The following is a 6,676-nucleotide window of genomic DNA, read 5'->3' on the forward strand; positions in this document are numbered from 1 at the left end:
ATAAATAAATAAAAATTAAAAAAAAAAGAAAGAAGGGAAGGTTTTGCTCAGGATGGCTCAGGGCAGCCAACGGTGGCCAGTGTTGGCCCGCGTGGCTTAAAGGGCCTTGTGTATGTCTGAAAGCTGCCCACTTGGCATTGGGCTCCTGGGAAACCCAGGAAGTTTAGGCCCTCCTGTGGCTTTAGAGATAGCAGTTTCAGAGACCACGTATTTGGCCTAAGACCAGAGAGCCCCTTCCGCATGTCCTCACTGAGCAGAAGAAGCTTGGATGGAGGTGGCATGGAGGTTGTAAACTATGAATAGAGTTATCTGAAAGCCAATCATTATGGTTTTTTTGTTTTGTTTTGTTTTTAAAATGCCTTAAGATCCAAATACCACAACTTGAAGACAGTCGTTCTCAAAACATAGGACTTCCCAAGTGGTCCAAGGTATGAAAAAAGAACTTCATAAGTAAACCAGTATAAAATAAAAATTTTATTTAAAAAGTAGCATTTGACACTCATTCAAAAGCATCTACCACATATCAAACACTCTATTGGGGATACAGAAATGGATAAGACATAGCTCATGATTTCAGAGAAGTCATATACAGGCAGCATGGTGCTGGAGACCAGTTTGAAAGTCATCTACTGGAGCTGGTTCTACAGAAGCTGTTGGCTGGAATGTGTGAGGTGTAGGGTGGAATGTTGATTCACTAAGGGAAGTGAGGCATTTGTGATAAAGCCTTCTATTTAAAAATCTAATTAGAGTTGCCTCCGGAAACTCTATGAACAGTGGTCAGGTCTTTCGTTCATAGGGTCACTATGAGTCGTCTATGACTCGATGGCACTTAACAACAGTAACAACAACACAGAGAGAGCTATGTTGACCTGGTGGACAGAAAATTATGTGACCAAGCCCAAGGTGGGTGATTTTAATCTGCAGCACTCATGCCCGGTTTAAATTTTTTTTTTCCAAACATTCTTCTACATGGTATAGCACTGGTCTGTGCATTGCTGTACAAAGGTACTTGTGGATGCTGTGACGTTAAACATTGTATGACACTGATGTATCAAACGCGAGAATGGTTACCCATGGTGGATAGAGTTTGGTGGAGCTCCCCGATTAAAACAAGCTTGGAAGTAGGAATGGCATCCACTTCCAAAATAGCTTGCCTCTGGAAACTCTATGAACAGTAGTCAGGTCTTTTGTTCATAGGATTGCTATGAGTAGTCTACGACTTGATGGCACTTAACAACAACAACAAACAACATATATAAATAGAGAAGCAAGTGCACATACCCACCCTCTATACAATGTGGGGTTTTTCTTGATGTTTGAGTTGAATCCTTCTCCTCTCACCCCAAGTGTCCAGGCATATTTTCTGTGTGGTATAGTGAATTACATGACTTGGCCCTCTTAGAAAGGATCTTTGTGACTAGACAGATTATAATACAAATGTGACTTGTTTGTGGCTCACCAAGTAAATTAGATAGCTTACTAGTAGATTGCGATTAATAACAGCTTCAGTTTGCTTGGCTCCACAATCAACACTCTAGGTACCAGCAGCCAGAAAATAAAAAGATGAATTGCATTGGGAAAGTCTGCTTTTAGAGACCTCCCCAAAGTATGGAAGAGCAATGATGTCAGTCTGGAGACTAAGGTGTGCCTGATACAGGCCATGATATTTACAATTACTTGCTATGAATTGGAAAGCTAGACAATGACTTGGATGATAGAAGGAGAACTGATGTCTTTGAGCTGTGGTACTGGAGAAGAGTAGTGAGTATATCATGGACTGCTAGGAGAACAAACAAGTTTGTCCTAGAGAGGGTTAGACCAGGCTGCTCCTTGGAGGCAAAAATTCTGAAGCTTTGTCTGACATACTTTGGATATGTTGCAAGGAGGAAGCAGTCTTTGGAGAGGGACATCATGCTTGGAAGGGTGGAGGGTCAGACAGAAGAGAAGACCCTTTATGAGATGGATTGATTCAGTGACTGAGGTAATGGGGGTAGGTGTGTCGGAGACAATAAGAACAGCACAGGATAGAGCAGATTTTAGGGTTGTTGTACATAGGGTTGCTATGCATTGGAAGTGACTCAATGGCACATAATAACAACAACAACAATCTAAATAGGTATAGGGCATTCTTGTGGAGTTGTATCGGGAATGATCTTGTGAGACCATGTGAATAAAGAAGACATGGGGATTGGTCAGTTCAGCCATCTCACTAGGCTTAAAATCAGACATCACAGAGGTAGAAAGAGGGGATTTCATGATCATAAGTAAAAGTCAGAATCTAAAGTTCTATCCGGAGCAAAGAAGAGTGAAAAAAAAAGAAAAAAAAAAGATTATTAGTTCAAAGTTTAAAGACCAAGGCATGGTATTTTTAATTGCTTCATATGCATGTGAAAGTTGGACAATGAGGAAAAAAGACTGAGAAGAATTGATGCTTTCAAATCTTAGTGTTGGTGAAGAGTAGTAAAAAAACCATGGATTGCTAAAAGAACAAACAAATCTGTCTTAGAGGAAGTGTAACCAGTGTGTTCTTTGGAAGGAAGGATGGTGAAACCTTGTCTCATATACTTTGGGCATGTTGTCAGGAGGCGCTATTCCTTGGAAAGAGACAATATGCTTGAAAAGGTAGAAGGTCAGTGAAAGAGAGGAAGATCTTCAACAAGATGGATTGACACAGTGATAGCAGCAATGCGCTAAACTGTATCAGAGTTGATGAGGATGGCACCAGATAGAATAGACATGAATCTGTCATTCATAAGGTCACACGATAAGCCACAGTCTAAAATAATTGAAACAATTATTTGCTATGCATCTGAGAGTTGGACAGTGAATAAAGACAACAGAAGAGTCAATGTTTTGAACTGTGGTGCTGGAGAAGAGCACTAACTAGTCTATGGACTTTCAAAAGAATGAAAAAAAAAAAAACAACACCACCACTCCAATTGTCTTGGAGAGAATGCAGCCAGGATACTCCTTAGAGGCAAGGATAATAGAATTTAGTCTCACAAACTTCGGATATGTTGGTAGGTGCCAGTCCTTGGAGAAAGGCATCGTGCTTGGAAATATGGAGGGTCAGTGAGGGAGGGAGAGCTCTTCAATGGAGGGAGAGATGGACTGACACAGTGACTGTAACCTTGGGTTCAGTGTGGCAGTGATGATGAGGATGGCACAGGATAGGGCAGGGTTGACATCTGAGGTTCATATAGGGTTGCTATGAGTCACACTTAACTTGTGGCACCGAACAATGACAACAACAATAATCTAAAGGAAAACCAAAATATGTGAACTATCTTGAGACCAGAACTCGACGGTGCCAATTACCACCTTCAACCACTTTGAAAAGGATCATAATAGAAGGTCCCTGACAGTGTAGGAGAAAAATGTGAAACAAAACTCAAAATCATTACAAAGATCACTCCCACCGGCCTGATAGTTGACTGTGGAAACCTCCAAGGCTTTGGTTACCCTTTATGTCTGGAATTGAAATCACCGCATGACCCAACTTTCAGACAACAACGAGATCTAAATGGTGAGCTAGGCACCAGAGAAGAACTCACTCCTTAGAACATTCAATCCTACACTATCCAAAGGGTAGCATTTGCCCAAGGATATACAGTTCAGTAGACAGGAAGCGATAGGAGAGAAGGACTAGAGGAAACAGAAAACCCAGGAGGAAGAGGGAAGAATTCTGTCACAGTGTGGAGATGGAAATCAATGTCATAAGACATAATATGTATGAATTGTTGAATGAAAAACCAATTTGCTCTGTAAACTTTCATTCAAATCATCATTTTTAAAAAATTTAAAAAAGGAAGGAAGAACAAAGAGCGGACATTGAATGCATCCTTTAGACCTTGCATTGGAACTCCTCAACCCAGGAAGTAGAGAGCCGTAACAGCAGAGAGACAGGCGAAAAACATCACAGAGGAACCACGGCAGCAGAGGCAGCAAAGCAAGCTGACCAGCAGGAGACAGTTTGATGGGTTTCCCAGCCCATGTATCTAGAGAGCTGAGTGCCTTTGGGCAGAAGGCTTGCTCACAGAGTGGGTAGCTTCCTGCATTTGTGATGATTTGCTGACCCACAGAGCTGGAACTGAGTGTCTTCTGGCAGGAAGCTTCGTTCCAGAATGCGGTGCCTCTGAGAACTTAGCTAGCAGAGATAAAAGCTTTGTAACATTTGCCTGAGCAGGATTGAGGCCAGGGCCATAGAGCTAGAGAGAGGCCTGCTGTATAGAGTCTGTCCTGACTGAAGAACTGTATCCTCTGTAATTTCTGGTCCTTCATTACAACCTATTACATCTCTAATAAACTCCACACTTATTACTTTGCTAATAAACTCCATCACTATGAGTGTAGTATGTGAGTTTAATATGGCCACTGCAACATTTTGAAACTTAGCAGAGGAGTAGTGAGTCCTACACAGAGGACAATGGACATCAAAACTAAGAGATAAAGGGGTGTATAGTGAGAGCATTTCTGAACTCAGAGGAACCAGCGTTGGGCTGTTGCTGATGATGCTTCTTCTATGAACTTAGAGGAGGTCAGACACTGCCATGTCCACATCACTTTCACTCTCATATATACAACACACTGTTAATTCCTTATATTTTTCTAAGTATTCATCAACTGATAAGAAATGTCTTTCTGTCTCTCTGAGAAATCTACTTTACTCCAGGCGAAGGGTTACAACTTCAATCACAGAGCAATGCAAGCAAATGAAACTATTTCTAAAAGAATGTGGACCTATATCCTTTTGTCATATGACAAAAGGTGTCCTTAATTAATCTCTCCGATAAAGTTTTATCTCCAAAGGGAACCAGGTTATGATTTTGGTCCACTTTTCTCCAAAAGTCTTGTTATGACGTTATGAAGAACTTTGAAAGTTGAAAGAAAAGTAAATTGCGTCCAATGCTTTCTAAAATGATAGAAAATAAAGTGATTAGGATTTGGGAGTTATTTAATGAGAAGCAGTATGAGTTGGATTGATACAGTAACTGGGGCAATGGGGCTTGGTGTGTCGGAATTAGTCAGACTGGCTCAGGACAGGGCAAGGTCAAGAGCTTCTGTACACAGGGTCACTATACATCGCAGATGACTCAATGGCACATAACAGCAATAACATACTATGACAAGTTTGGAATTAGGAGTGGCATCCACTTCCTAAATAACATGCCTCCAGCATCTCCATGAACTTTGATAAATGTTGATAGATGTAGAGGGGCTTCAGGCCTTTTGTTCATAGGGTTGCTATGAGTTGTGCTCGACTCAAAGGCAATCAATAACAACAAGAACCTGCCCAAACTTTCATAAAACATAGAGCAGTAGGATAGAAGCTGTGAAGACCTTTATTCTACGAACAGAGACCATGTTCCAAGTGCATGTTGTTGTTATGTGCCATCGAGTTGACTACAGCACATAGCCTCCTACCTTATGAACAATAGCTCTGAACCTTGCCCTATCCTGAGCCATCACTTCTCTGACACACCAGCTTACAGTGCCACAATCACCATGTCAATCCATCTTACTCAGGGTCTTCCTCTCCTGCACTGATCCTCTATCCGTCCAAGCATCATGTCCTTCTCTAAGGAACAGTCCTCCAAGCAACATGCCCTAAGTATGTGAGACAGAGATTCATAATCCTTACCTCCAAGGTTTCACCCCACACTGCCTCCTTTCATTCTCTCAACAGGCCTGGAGACATAGATTATACCACCTGCCACTCTACAAAGGCTCAGAGTGGCTAGTATTTCCTGACACTCTAATAGAATGGTGAAAAATGAAACAGAACTCAAGGCCAACCTTGAAGCTCATCCTCTTTCAGACCCCAGCTACCTCTGATGTAAGAAACTCTTTTGGGAACATAAATGTTCTTCAATAAACTTGGGCTGCAGTCTTAAACAAAGGCAGCTCTCTCCATGTATGTGCGCCTGCTTCTGTCTGAGGCCAGTTCTGTTGCCCAAGTGCCCTGTCCTTCTAAGCATTGTTCCCCAAATAGCCCTAGACCAGCGTGTCTATAATTCCTCCATTATAATTAACCCTGAGGTTAAGGTACTGTTTCTGAAGCCCTAGTTGAAATGCAGATATGTGACCTGGAAGGATTGATGTGATTTCTCAATTATCCTAATTAAAGAGCTGTCTCTTTGAGAACTTGACCCGACTGGTCCAGGGGTTGAGAAAGGCGGAGGCTATCTGGACATCTGGTTGGAAGTTACAAGGGTACAAGGAAAACGGGTTAGGGGTGGGTATCTGGGATGGGGACTCACTTGGTCAGGCTGCAGAGAAGGTAAAAAGCAAATTTTGGCTTCGGGACAATTCTCTGGGGAGATGGTGGGGATCACACACAGGGAAGCCTTATTTCAAGAGTCTTTGGGAATCTCTGACAGGTCACGCGAGGTTCAACACCTTCCAGACCTGGTCGACAGGGTCATAAACTTGGACACGCAGCCAAGCTCCTTCCCTCTCCCCAGTGTGGCTGGGCTTCGCAGATTTAACCATTTCCCCCAAACTCCAGCGCCCGGGGCCGCGGTCCCTCCTCCAGCCGGCGCCCGGGCTCCCGGACTGGGCATGCTCAGTGCCGCCCGCGCCGCGCGCCGGGGAAGCCTGCACCCCCGCCCGGGGCGGCTCTCGCTCGCCTCCTCGTTGCCGGCCGCCTGGGGTGCAGCCCGGCTCTATTCGCTCC

The sequence above is a fragment of the Elephantulus edwardii genome, unplaced genomic scaffold (assembly GCF_000299155.1).
Source record: "Elephantulus edwardii isolate Elephantulus edwardi_28Jun2011 unplaced genomic scaffold, EleEdw1.0 scaffold00245, whole genome shotgun sequence".
NCBI classification, from domain to species: domain Eukaryota; kingdom Metazoa; phylum Chordata; class Mammalia; order Macroscelidea; family Macroscelididae; genus Elephantulus; species Elephantulus edwardii.